The sequence below is a fragment of the Leuciscus leuciscus genome, assembly GCF_965113295.1.
Source record: "Leuciscus leuciscus genome assembly, chromosome: 25".
In the NCBI taxonomy this organism is placed as follows: Eukaryota; Metazoa; Chordata; class Actinopteri; order Cypriniformes; family Leuciscidae; genus Leuciscus; species Leuciscus leuciscus.
In genome coordinates, this window is record NC_138724.1 from 32,229,671 (window position 1) to 32,242,841 (window position 13,171).

At 43.6% G+C, this 13,171-nt stretch overlaps 1 long non-coding RNA gene across 1 annotated transcript in view; it reads right to left on the minus strand.

Annotated features, from left to right (window-relative positions):
- The window catches only part of LOC309491306, a 227,879-nt gene extending 220,587 nt beyond the window's left edge, over positions 1-7,292 (minus strand). Inside the window, exons 1-2 of the long non-coding RNA XR_014203010.1 lie at positions 7,252-7,292; positions 5,941-6,715 (exon numbers count right to left, since the gene is read on the minus strand). This is a non-coding gene — a long non-coding RNA (uncharacterized lncRNA). The remainder of the gene's footprint in view (positions 1-5,940; positions 6,716-7,251) is intronic.
- Positions 7,293-13,171: the final 5,879 nt, after the last annotated feature.

The following is a 13,171-nucleotide window of genomic DNA, read 5'->3' on the forward strand; positions in this document are numbered from 1 at the left end:
TCTCTCGATTAATGCTAATGCTAATGCTCGATAAACATCTAAAAAAGATGGCCGCCAACGGGTTTCGAAACTTTCGCCTCTGACGCGCGTAAATGTCGCTTCAAACTTTTGTTTTTACGCGCGTCAATCTCGCTCTTGACACGCGAATGTACACATGTGGTCAAGCGTCAAACTAGACGCGGCAGGCGCGAATTTGACGCGCTATTCGCGTCCGGTGTGAACGCAGCATCAGGTGTGGGGATATTATTGGTGAGACTCTCAGGTGTGGGGATATTATTGGTTAGACTCTCAGGTGTGGGGATATTATTGGTTAGACTCTCAGGTGTGCCGTCAGCGGAGCAACTGGACACTGACCAGGGGATATTTTATTTTATCAATCAATAAATTCCTCTTGAAACAAACTTTGTTGTATTATTTTAATTTAATAGGACTATATTACTATTATAGGACTATAAAACGTCCGTCCTTCGGATGAGACGTAAAACCGAGGTCCTGACTCTCTGTGGTCATTAAAAATCCCAGGATGTCTTTCGAAAGAGTAGGGGTGTAACCCCAGCATCCTGGCCAAATTTGCCCCTTGGCCTCTGTCGATCATGGCCTCCTAATCATCCCCATATACTGATTGGCTTCATCACTGTCTCCTCTCCACCAGTAAGCTGGTGTGTGGTGGGCGTTCTGGCGCAATATGGCTGCCGTCGCATCATCCAAGTGGATGCTGCACATTGGTGGTGGTTGAGGAGATTCCCCCTTCTATGTAAAGCGCTTTGAGTGCCGAGAAAAGCGCTATATAAATGTAATGAATTATTATTATTATTATTAATACTGTGAAGCTGCTTTGATACAATCTGTATTGTGAAAAGCGCTATACAAATAAACTTGACTTGACTGACCAGGGCCTATATCAACAGCTTCATATCCTACAAGGCCATTGCACTGTTAGTGTTTCTGTGCTTCAACAAATGATCAGAAATACATTACAGTAAAATACTATCATTGTAAACGACTGTATAATTAAATAAAATGCAGTAACCAATTATTTGGAGCTGTCATCACTCAAATGTGCGTAAGAGTGCTCTTAGCTAAGAACAAATCCAAGATAAGAAAACAGTGAATGTCAGAATCTTTGTAAAAAGTGCATAAGTGGGGTTTAAGAACACATTTCTTTGTAAGAACGGTTGGTGAATGAGGCCCATTGTTCAACTACAGCAATATTGCAGTACTTCTAGAGTAAAATTATGGAAATCATAACTATAGTTTTGAAACAATGGTTTACTTTCTAGTTTTGGTTGTAGCAAAACCATAGTTCATTTTGTTCATTACTATGATTTTACTGCAAATACTGTGTAAACTATGGTTAGTTTTCACAAGGGTACAAATAAATTTGAATTGAACAGTCCAAATTTACTTGACTATTAGTCCTATTGGATAAAAGCATCTGATAAATGAAAATGTATTTAATAAGAATAAATTTGCAACTGCTATTGAGAGTGGTGTAAATTATTATTATTTTTCTAATCCTTTATAGTGTCAGGGCAATTTGGTTATCGTAAGAAACGGATAATAAACCGTGGGCCGCCAGAAAACATTAGTTATAAACCAGCTGGAACAGCGATGAGTAAAACGCAGGTGTCGCCGGTCATGTGTTAGCTGGGACAAAAGGTAATAAATCAGAATTGGGCATCAAGACCTGCAGTGTATTTTCAGAAAAATAAAAATTTTACTTTTAAAAAAGTATTAATTTAAACTAATTATTAGGCTATATCATTTTTACCACTCTCCGCACCTCCTGGCATGCTTCACACATCTAGTGCTGAACTCTCTCAACAGCTGCGGTTTCTGTGCGTTTACTACTGTCACCTGTTGATCAGTGAATCTGGAACCGGTAACACTAGTGTTGAGGCTCTCGACTGCATTGTCCAGTCACTCTGGGTTGCTTGTGTTGCCTGTGTTGCCATGACATGTTTAGCCTCAATGAGCCGCAGCGCAATAGAGAGAATAAAGCTATGAAGAAATATTTTAAAGAAAACCCTTGTATTTAGAAGATTTGCTAGTGTATCAATGTCTGTATGTTAGTGATTTAATACAACTGCAGTGTCCGTGTCCTTGTCATGTCATATTTTTTATATAACTTTTAGGCTTCTTTTATTAAGTAATTTGTAGCTATTCTTAATTTGCGGTAAGATGTGTCAATTATGTTGAAATTATGTATTGTTTTATTTTGTGTGTGTATGTATTGCCAATCCTTTGCCAATGTTCTAATGTTATTGTTATTCGAGGATTAATAAAAAATAAAACCCCGCACAGTAGGTGGCGCTATGAGCCTACAATCTGTGTTTGTTTGTTAGCCGCCAGTAAACACATAAAAGAAGAAACGCGGACGAACATCAAAATACAATTAACAAAAAAAAAAAAGGGAGCACCCAGTGTCTGGAGTTTTTACCTATGGTCAGAGGAAAGGCCTCGAGGTCTCCTTCAGCGGAGAAGGCCACACCGGACAGGCGCTCTCTCCCAGGTCACACATCTAGTGACGAACTCTCCTCGACAGTCTTCCTGCATCCCTGCGCCTCTCAGCCAGCTCCCCTCCCAGCCAGCGATACGGGGAGTTCAGGCCAAATACTCAGTCTTTTACTCTAATTATTTGTAAGTTTGAACTTGTTAACTGTCTGTTGGCATTTGTGGACATTTATGGACATCTGGGTGTGCTTGTGAATTTGCTGAAGGAACCATTATATTTTTCTATAACCATCATTTGGTGCTTCAAAGCACAAAGTATTGAAAAAAAAAAGTATAAACAGATTTTTTTCAAAAATATTTTTAATTTAAAAATAAAATCCGTCTTCCATCTGAAAATTAAATTGAAACACAAGTGAATAATTTACACAGCAGAAGATGAATCATATCACAGGATGAACAAACATCTGAGTTTGTTTCTGAGTATACAAGACTCTGCTGAATGAAATTAATATTCTTAATGATAATAACCTTGATTTTGGAAGAGCTGCTGGGGGTCGGGTGCTGCTGGGGGTCGGGGTCCTGCTTGGGGGTTCGGGTGCTCGGGGTCCGGGTGCTTCTGGGGGTCCGGGTGCTTCTGGGGGTCCGGGTGCTTCTGGGGGTCCGGGTGCTTCTGGGGGTCCGGGTGCTGCCTGGGGGTCGGGTGCTGCTGGGGGTCGGGTGCTGCTGGGGGTCGGGGTCCTGCTTGGGGGTCCGGGTGCTTCTGGGGGTCCGGGTGCTTCTGGGGGTCCGGGTCCTGCCTGGGGGTCGGGTGCTTCTGGGGGTCCGGGTGCTTCTGGGGGTCCGGGTCCTGCCTGGGGGTCGGGTGCTGCTGGGGGTTGGGTGCTGCTGGGGGTCGGGGTCCTGCTTGGGGGTTCGGGTGCTTCTGGGGGTCCGGGTGCTTCTGGGGGTCCGGGTGCTTCTGGGGGTCCGGGTGCTTCTGGGGGTCCGGGTCCTGCCTGGGGGTCGGGTGCTGCTGGGGGTTGGGTGCTGCTGGGGGTCGGGGTCCTGCTTGGGGGTCCGGGTGCTTCTGGGGGTCCGGGTGCTTCTGGGGGTCCGGGTCCTGCCTGGGGGTCGGGTGCTGCTGGGGGTTGGGTGCTGCTGGGGGTCGGGGTCCTGCTTGGGGGTTCGGGTGCTGCCGGGGGTCGGGTGCTGCCGGGGGTCCGGGTCCTGCTCCTGCTCCTGCTTGGGGGTCCGGCAGCTGCTGGGGGTCGGGTGCTGCTGGGGGTCTGGGTCCTGCTTGGGGGCCGGGAGCTGCTGGGGGGCCGGGAGCTGCGGACATCATTGATCTATGATTTCAGATTATAACCTAGATGTGCTGTGTTTGACAGAAACCTGGCTAAAACCAAACGATTACATTACTTTAAATGAGTCCACCCCACAAGATTACTGTTTGACTACTTGTAAACATGAACCTCGTCTGAAACGCAAAGGAGGTGGTGTTGCTGTAATTTATAGTAATATTTTCAAAACCACTAAGACATCTAGTTTTAAATATAATTCTTTTGAAGTGTTGGTGCTTAATGTAAAAATATATAGTGTAAACGATAAATCACTTATGAGATTTGTGCTGGCTACTGTATACAGGCCACCAGGGCACCATAAAGATTTTAATCAAAGAATTTGCGCACTTTCTATCAGAGTTAGTACTGGCTGCAGATAAAGCCATAATTGTTGGTGATTTTAATATACACATCGATAATGAAAAAGATGCATTGGGATTGGTTTTTAAAGACGTTGTAAACTCTATTGGAGTTAGACATCACGTGTCAGGACCTACTCATTGTCGTTATCATACTCTAGATCTAATATTAATCACATGGAATAGATGTTGATGCCGTTGAAATTCAGCATTAGAGCGATGACATCTCAGATCATTACCTAGTCTCGTGTAAATTACATTTAGCCAAGGCTGCAAAGCCGACTCCGTGTTATAAATATGTTAGACCTATCACTTCTGCCACTAAAGATTGCTTTATTAATAATCTTCCTGATCAGTTTCATCATCTCAGCATCCCGGATAGCTTAGAAGAACTAGATATTGCAACAAACTTTTAACTCTCTTTTCCAGCACTTTAGACACAGTTGCTCCGTTGCGCTTAAAGAAGATTAAAGAAAATAATCCAACGCCGTGGTACAGCGAGCACACTCGGCCCTTAAGAGAGCAGCCAGAGAGATGGAGCGCAACTGGAAGAAAACAAAACTAGAGATATTTCGCATTTCATGGAGAGAGAGCTCGATTGCATACAGAGAGGCTTTAAAAGCTGCTAGATCTGCTTATTTTTCAATCCTATTAGAAGAAAATAAACATAATCCTAGGTATTTATTTGAAACAGTGGCTAAACTAACGAAAAAGAAACCCAGATGTTTCCAAGCAGCACAGCAGTAATGACTTTATGAACTTCTTCACTTATAAGATTGATAATATCAGGGACAAAATTATAACTATGCAACCGTCTACTACAGTATCGCATCAGGCAGTGCATTGTAGTGTCCCTGTGGAAAAATTTGATTAATTCGTTGCTATAGGAGCGGAAGAATTTTGCAAACTCGTTAATTCATCTAAATCGACAACATGTATGTTAGACCCTATACCGACTAAACTACTGAAAGAGATGCTTCCAGAGGTCATAGATCCTCTTCTTAATATCATTAATTCGTCTTTGTCATTAGGATACGTACCAAAAACCTTTAAGCTGGCTATGATTAAAACGCTTGTTAAAAAAACGCAACTTGATCCTACAGAATTAGTCAATTACAGGCCGATCTCAAATCTACCTTCTCTGTCAAAGATACTAGAAAAGGCAGTATCCTCACAACTGTGTTCCTTTCTTGAAAGAAATGATATCTGTGAGGATATTCAGTCCGGATTTAGACCGTACCATAGTACCGAGACTACTCTCATCAGAGTCACAAATGATTTGCTCTTGATTTGCGTGGTTGTATCTCTCTATTAGTGTTACTGGATCTTAGTGCTGCATTTGACACTATTGACCACAACATTCTTTTAAATAGACTCGAACATTATGTTGGGATTAGTGGAATTGCATTAGCATGGTTTAAATCATACTTATCTGACCATTATCAGTTTATAGCAGTAAATGAAGAGATGTCTCATCGATCACAAGTTAAGTATGGCGTACCACAAGGCTCAGTACTAGGACCGCTGCTGTTCACTCTGTACATGCTACCATTAGGAGATATCATTAGGAAACATGGAATTAGCTTCCACTGTTATGCTGACGATACTCGGCTCTATATTTCTTCACTCCCTGACGAAACTTACCAATTCACAAAATTAACAGAATGCACAGCTGATATAAAAAATTGGATGACTAGTAATTTCCTTCTAAACTCTGAAAAAACAGAGATTCTAATTATTGGGCAAAAAAAAATTCCTCAAGTAATAACCTAGAATACTCTGTTAAGTCTTCGTCGTCGGTTAGGAACCTGTGTGTGTGTGTGTGTGTGTGTGTGTGTGTGTGTGTGTGTGTGTGCTCTTTGATACCAATCTTTCATTTGAAAATCATGTGTCTAGTATTTGTAAAACCACATTTTTCCATCTTAAAAATATATCTGAATTACTCCATATGCTCTCATTGACAAATACGGAACAGTTAGTTCATGCGTTCATGACCTCAAGGTTAGATTATTGTAATGCTCTACTGGGTGGTTGCCCTGCACGCTTAATAAACAAACTACAGCTGGTCCAAAACGCAGCAGCTCGAGTTCTTACCAGAACCAGGAAGTATGACCATATTAGCCCGGTTCTGTCAACACTGCACTGGCTCCCTATTAAACATCGCATCAATTTTAAAATATTGCTGATCACTTACAAAGCACTAAATGGTTTAGCTCCGCAGTACTTGAGCGAGCTCGTAACGCATTATAGTCCTTCACGTCTATTGCGGTCTCAAAATTCCGGCCAGTTGATAATACCTAGAATATCAAAATCGACTGCTGGCGGTAGATCCTTTTCCTATTTAGCACCAAAACTCTGGAACAGTCTTCCTAACATTGTCCGGGAAGCAGACACACTCTGTCAGTTCAAAGCTAGACTAAAGACACATCTCTTTGACCTAGTATACACATAACACATTATAGACTTCTATAATTCAGTGTTAGGCTGCATAGATCAGGTCAGCCAGAACCGGGAACACTTCCCATAAATCCTGATGTACTCATTACATCATAAGAAGAATGGCATCTACGCTAATTTTAGTGTCTTTGTTTATCCCAAAGTTTTCCCGCAGCCTGCCGGATCCAGGCCGTATCCAGATCTGACTCGGAGCTTCGCCTGGACCCGATGACAACGCAGTGCTGAAGTTGCCAACTAGTCTCTCCCTATGGAGGATCCCTGTACCACTCTACAGATAAAGCGTTGTGGGGATAATTTTGGTTTCGCGTATCTACCTCGAAGTGATAAAATTCTGTATCAAAATGAAGGCCAGACAAGTAGTTTAAGGCTTGGTTTGTAGGGAATTACAAACCTGCGCACATATTCAAACGCACATAACGATAGAATTAATTCTTAATTAATTCGCATGTGAGCTCCATCAGCGTTTCTCACAGGTTCGCGTGTAAAGTCTGTGTAGAGAGAATGGTGTCGTCTCAGCGGCCCCTAATTTAATAACAAATGATCATTTCGCCGGAAGTGAATCAATCAAAACTAACTATAGCTGGAAATAACATTAATCAAGAACCGCAATAAAGCCAAAACAATCTCTGGTACCTTAAATTATCCGTTTATTACCGTAAAACCGCTTTGAAACAATCTACATTGTTAAAAGCGCTATATAAATGAAGATGACTTTACTTGACCAGGTGTTAATGGGGAAAGGAATCAAGCTTCAGTGTGAAATGTGTTTCTGAGAGCAGATTCAAAGCTTCAGGATCAGGGTTGGTGTAGTTAGTGTGATGCAGATGTGTGCAGTTGTTGCTCTTAATAAACACATGTGGACTGAACAGGTGAGCTGCACTTTTGCTCCTACGGGGAAAACGTTACCATGTGACGCTTGTCTGAGATGATGCTGAACTTTCTGGAGTGAATGACACACATGCAGCAGATTTCAGCATTTACACAGAGAAAAGCTTTAGCAGAGCGTCTGATTATGTAGCGACTGATCAGATTGTTTGTGTGTGTGTGTGTGTGTGTGTGTGTGTGTGTGTGTGTGTGTGTGTGTGTTTCAACAGATCTAAACATCAAGCAAAGCCAAACAATGACACATCACTGTTTCGTGAGAGAATTTGAATTATCTTTGTTAAAGCTACAACATCTTTCTCTTTTGTTGTCAGATCACCATCAGTGACACTAAAGGCGGGCATACACTGCGATTTTCGTTCGATTTTGAGCAGAATTCTGACTCGTGCGACTCTTTTTAGGGTCGGGCCGATTTTCAGCTTTGCCGTGCGTCGTTTGTCGTGCAGTGTTTGTGCAGTGTACAGGGGGAAACGAGAGGCGATTAACCTCTCACGACAAGCAATCGGATGGTCGGATGAATTTCTGGCATGTCAGAAACTGTGGTCGGTCCTCGTGACTATATCGCACAGCTGAGGCACAGCTACGAACCGATTGCCCTAAACTCAGTGTTTCCTCACAGCGCGTTCGTTATGCGGTGATGCGCTATGAAATTATTGCGTGGCAAATTAATTATAATAGCCTATCAATTTAATAATAAAAGTAGCCTAGGCCTTCCCTAATAATAATAATAATAATAATCATTTAATACATAAATTGGAAATGCTAAATCATCTTGATATTAATAGCTGATGCTGGTGTTGACAATATATCTTTTCTTTCTCAATTGTTTACAGCACATATTGGCTGTGTTTACGAGGATTCTCTCTGGGACGGGCATTTTGACTTAATTTTGCATGCGCGTGTCTGTTAAAGCTCAAGAGAAAGAGAACTGAATATGGCGTTCACGTGCTCTCAGCACACAGAAAACAGCGCACGAGTCTTCTTGCTCTTTATGCCTGACTCAACTTAAAAACTTGTGCAAATTTTAAACCACATGCATTCTGAACGGGAGCAGCTGGCCTGTACGGATCAACTACGATCCCTATTCCGGACATCGCACACGGCGATATCGATGCTAAAACAATACATCGTGTGTGTGTGTGTGTGTGTACCTGAGAGGCTGTCCTCCTCTCCTCCCTCTCAGCCTCGGCGAGGAGGACGGCCACGGCTGCCTGGGCCGCCTCCTCTCTGGCCTGCTGCTTTGAGGAGCCGCTCATGGGGAGGAAGGAGCGGCCGCCCAATATCACCCAGGAGAGGAACCTGAGAAAGAGACCGTGAGAAGAGAGACTGACAGGTGTGTGACACGTGATCATGACAGTGAGGACACAATGAGATGAGGTCCAGATGTGTGAGAGTCAAGTCTCCTTTATTTATACAGTGCTTTTAACAACACAGTGTTTCAGAGCAGCTTTACAGAGATAACAGGAAAATAATGCAACAAAGTTTGTTTCTAGAAGAAAATAGCGTCACAGTCCAGCTTAAGTAAGTTCAGTGATGGTAAAAAAATTATTCATATATATATATATAATATATATATATATATATATATATATCCGCTCTGGAGAAAACCATGATGTCATCGTCCAGCTCAGTTCAGTTCTTGTATGATATTGTCAATGCAGGCAGAGCAATAATATTGTTGAATATTAAATTAAATGTCCCCATTTAACCAAGACAAAAGCCCTTTTTACAATACAGATTGTATCAAAGGAGCTTCACAGTGATAACATGAAAGTAATACAACAAAGTTTGTTTCTAGAATAAAATTGCGTCATAGTGAGTGAGTGAGTGCAGGAGTGAGTGAGTGAGTGAGTGAGTGCAGGAGTGAGTGAGTGAGTGAAGGAGTGAGTGAGTGAGTGCAGGAGTAAGTGCAGGAGTGAGTGAAGGAGTGAGTGAAGGAGTGAGTGAAGGAGTGAGTGAAGGAGTGAGTGAAGGAGTGAGTGAAGGAGTGAGTGAGTGAGCGAGGGAGAGAGTGAGCGAGGGAGAGAGGGAGAGGGAGAGCGAGGGAGAGCGAGGGAGAGGGAGAGCGAGGGAGAGCGAGGGAGAGGGAGAGCGAGGGAGAGGGAGAGCGAGGGAGAGGGAGAGCGAGGGAGAGCGAGGGAGAGGGAGAGCGAGGGAGAGGGAGAGCGAGGGAGAGGGAGAGCGAGGGAGGGCGAGGGAGAGGGAGGGAGAGCGAGGGAGAGGGAGAGGGAGGGAGAGGGAGAGGGAGAGGGAGGGAGAGGGAGAGCGAGGGAGAGCGAGGGAGAGGGAGAGCGAGGGAGAGGGAGAGGGAGAGCGAGGGAGAGGGAGAGGGAGAGCGAGGGAGAGGGAGAGCGAGGGAGAGGGAGAGCGAGGGAGAGGGAGAGCGAGGGAGAGGGAGAGCGAGGGAGAGGGAGAGCGAGGGAGAGAGAGAGCGAGCGAGAGAGAGAGCACGGGAGAGGGAGAGAGAGGGTGAGCGTGTGGGTGTGTACCTCTGGGTATTGGGGGCCCCTCTCTGCTCCACCACCTGCACCTGCAGCTCCTCCCCACGAGCGGCAGCGTAACGCCGCAGGCCAGAGAGAGACTGCCGGCTCAGACAGTCCTGCAGCGTTGGCCGTCCTCTGAGTCTCTGCCAGGACAGAGAGAAACTCTAGGTTAGATCATGTGACACAGAAAATGAAGCAGATGGGAATGAAAGCATGTGTTAGTGAACGTCTGACTCTAGTTCTGTATTAAACGGCTGAAGCGTCTCCTCTAGAAGCCATACGGGTCGCTACAGGTTTACTGCGGTGCATCTCGTCTGTTTACCTGGAATAACAATGGAAAACCGTCCCAGACACTGATAGTTTTAGCACTATTAGTGCATTTCTCTGTTTCTGAACGAGTCTCTGCTGTGAACTAAACCCTCATGCTCTTCACTAGCTGTCAGTGTCAATCATCTTTCACAGAGACTAGATTACAATCACTGGTGACAGTTCATTAATTAATCAAATATCATCTGAAGGGGACCGTAGACAATTATCAGCCGATCAGTATTGAAATATTATATTTCCAGAGTGGAATATGAAGAATTTACTGGAACAAAAGCATAAAGCTGAACTGAAAGTGTTTCATCCCTAATATTAGAGACTTCTTTCTCCTCGTTCCTGTTTCTCTCTTGGTCATCACACTCTTTCTGTGGTCTCAGTCGTTCTCTCACCCTCTCAGGCAGCGGCCCTCTCCTCATGAGCCCCACCAGAGCCAGCCGGGCCGCTGCCTCCCTCGCCGACTTCTTGTTGCTCCCGGACCCCTCCGGGAACTCCTCGTCCCCCACCCGGACCCGGACCGTGAACCTGACAGAGAGAAAGATGAGGAAGGAGAATATAATAAGTGTATTCTTTGTGCACAACATGTACATGAACAAAGCATCTACACAAACACAGCTCAGTGTGTGATCAGTCCTGACACGCTTGTATAGCCGCGTTTCCACCGCAGGAACTTTCCCCAGGAACTAGGAACTTTGGGCTGGTACTCGATGTGTTTACACCGCAGGAACCAGGGTCTAAATGAAGTTCCGGGTAAATATTTCCCCCTCCGATAGTCCCTGCTCATGAGGCAGTACTTTTTCAAAGTTCAGGAACTTTCAGGGGTGGGACCTGTGCGCTGCACAAGCTGATTGGTTGTGTTCACGCCACATTTTGGTTGGATGACTCTTCGCAGCATTTATTTATTTTTAACCTCCCTTTTTAAAAAATCTATTGCGGTTCGTGTCGTGGCTTCATGCAGTAAGAGTTGTCTGTCTGCAAATATGGAATTTAATAAAAAAAACTGGTGGACTGGCGACGAGTTTCAGGCTTTATTAAGGGTATTTGTGGAAGAGGAAACTTTCTGCGCGTTCGTCCCAGCCATCTCACGGTCAATGTCCGCAATAGCTGATAACATACAAATGTTATATCTAACGTTAGCATTACGAGCTTACTGAACACGCTTTATCAGTGCTCGTCTCTTTTCTGCCACAGCTTTTATTATTAAGTCATTATGTTTACACATTGTCATCTATTGCAAGGCACTCCAAACCATGTTACAAATTTACTATAACAGGATTGAAATAGCGCTTTGAGGTTAGTAACAAACAACTATTTACAAGACTGTCACTATTTATGATTGATAGACCGGGTTCAGGCTTTTTTTTTAAGCGTATTTGCAAAAGAGGACATTTTTGCGCGTTCGTCCCAGGCATCTCACAATAACTGATAACATACGTTGTCTAATTTTATACGCATACGAGCTTTCTGAACACGCTTTAGTATCAGTGCTCGTCTATTTTGTTTTGTTAATTACCTCGTTAGTAAACCAATACATAACTGCAGCACAGTTTGAATCTCCTCCATACTTAAATGTGGCGCTCAAAACTGATGACTGTCCGTCGCAGACTGGGAGGAGCAGTTGCGCACAGTTTACCTTCCCGGTACTTTAGACCGCGGTGTAAACGCAGAAAGCAACCGGTCTGGGGCAAAAAAAGTTCCTGGGAAAAAAGTTCCTGGGACAAATTGTTCCGGGTAATTTCGGTGGAAACGCGGCTTAACGTTAGCATTACGAGTAGGGGTGCGCCAAAATATCGATATGGCGATATCTTGCGATATTTACTCCCGCGATCGATTCTCGATGCGCTCTTGCCAAGTATCGATCTTAAAAGCCGTTAAGGCGGGCGTAGGCCTACACGGTGCGAGTTCGGACACTCGGGAATTTTATCCCGAGCCGGCAGCAATCACGTGGGCTTTCGCGCTAAACACAGAGACCGTCATGTTGCATGCATGCAGGCAAAGCTTCAGATAGAAAAATGACATAAATGACAATCCCTTGCTGCCACTGTAGAAAAAATTAAATAAAATAAAAATAAATCCCTACCGACCCATGACCTCAACTGACAACCAACCGGTTATGCCTTAGAGATTGAGCCTCGAGTATTCAGTGTCTGAAATGAATTTCCTTGATTTAAAAATAACTAAGGAGGATTATGCTGAGCTACACACTTTGATTTTTAGGAAACTAAACGTATGGAAATACTATTCTTAGAGCTAACAGTTTTTTTAAAAACTCCTCATTGCCAATTGTAGATGTGGAGGGTGTTTTGGCAATCCTTATCTTGTTTTACCATAGCTTTGCCATCATGCACAGGTAGGGGTGAAGTTTTTACGCAGACACACACAGATTTTCCAGAGATTATTGCAGTTGAGGTTTGTGGTTTATTGTAATAAATTGTACAAGCAGATGAACATACCAGTTGATTTCTTATCTTGTTTCCAGTTGTTTGCGTGTACTCTGATCTGTAATCCGTGCTCTGTGCTCTGCTGTCTGTGGTCTGGTGAGAACTGTGTGCGCTCCCCTTACCTGTGGCTACCACTACTGTCACCTATGCCCCCTATATACAACAATGTGCATCTAATCACTGTCACCCAGTGTCCAAATACTAATATAAATATAGCCAAAGAAAATAAAATATTATGCAAACAATAAACATAAATGGCTCCTACAGAGGGGTTAGACATTGCGATAACATGGTGAGAATAAATACTTTTATTGATGCAATCCAATCTTTTATTAACTGCAATTCCTCATGATGTTTACAGGTTAGACTGAGTGCGGACATTTCTGTATAGGTCAAACGAAAAAGCAAAAGCAAGAACTGTGATGATATATATTATATATATATATATATATATA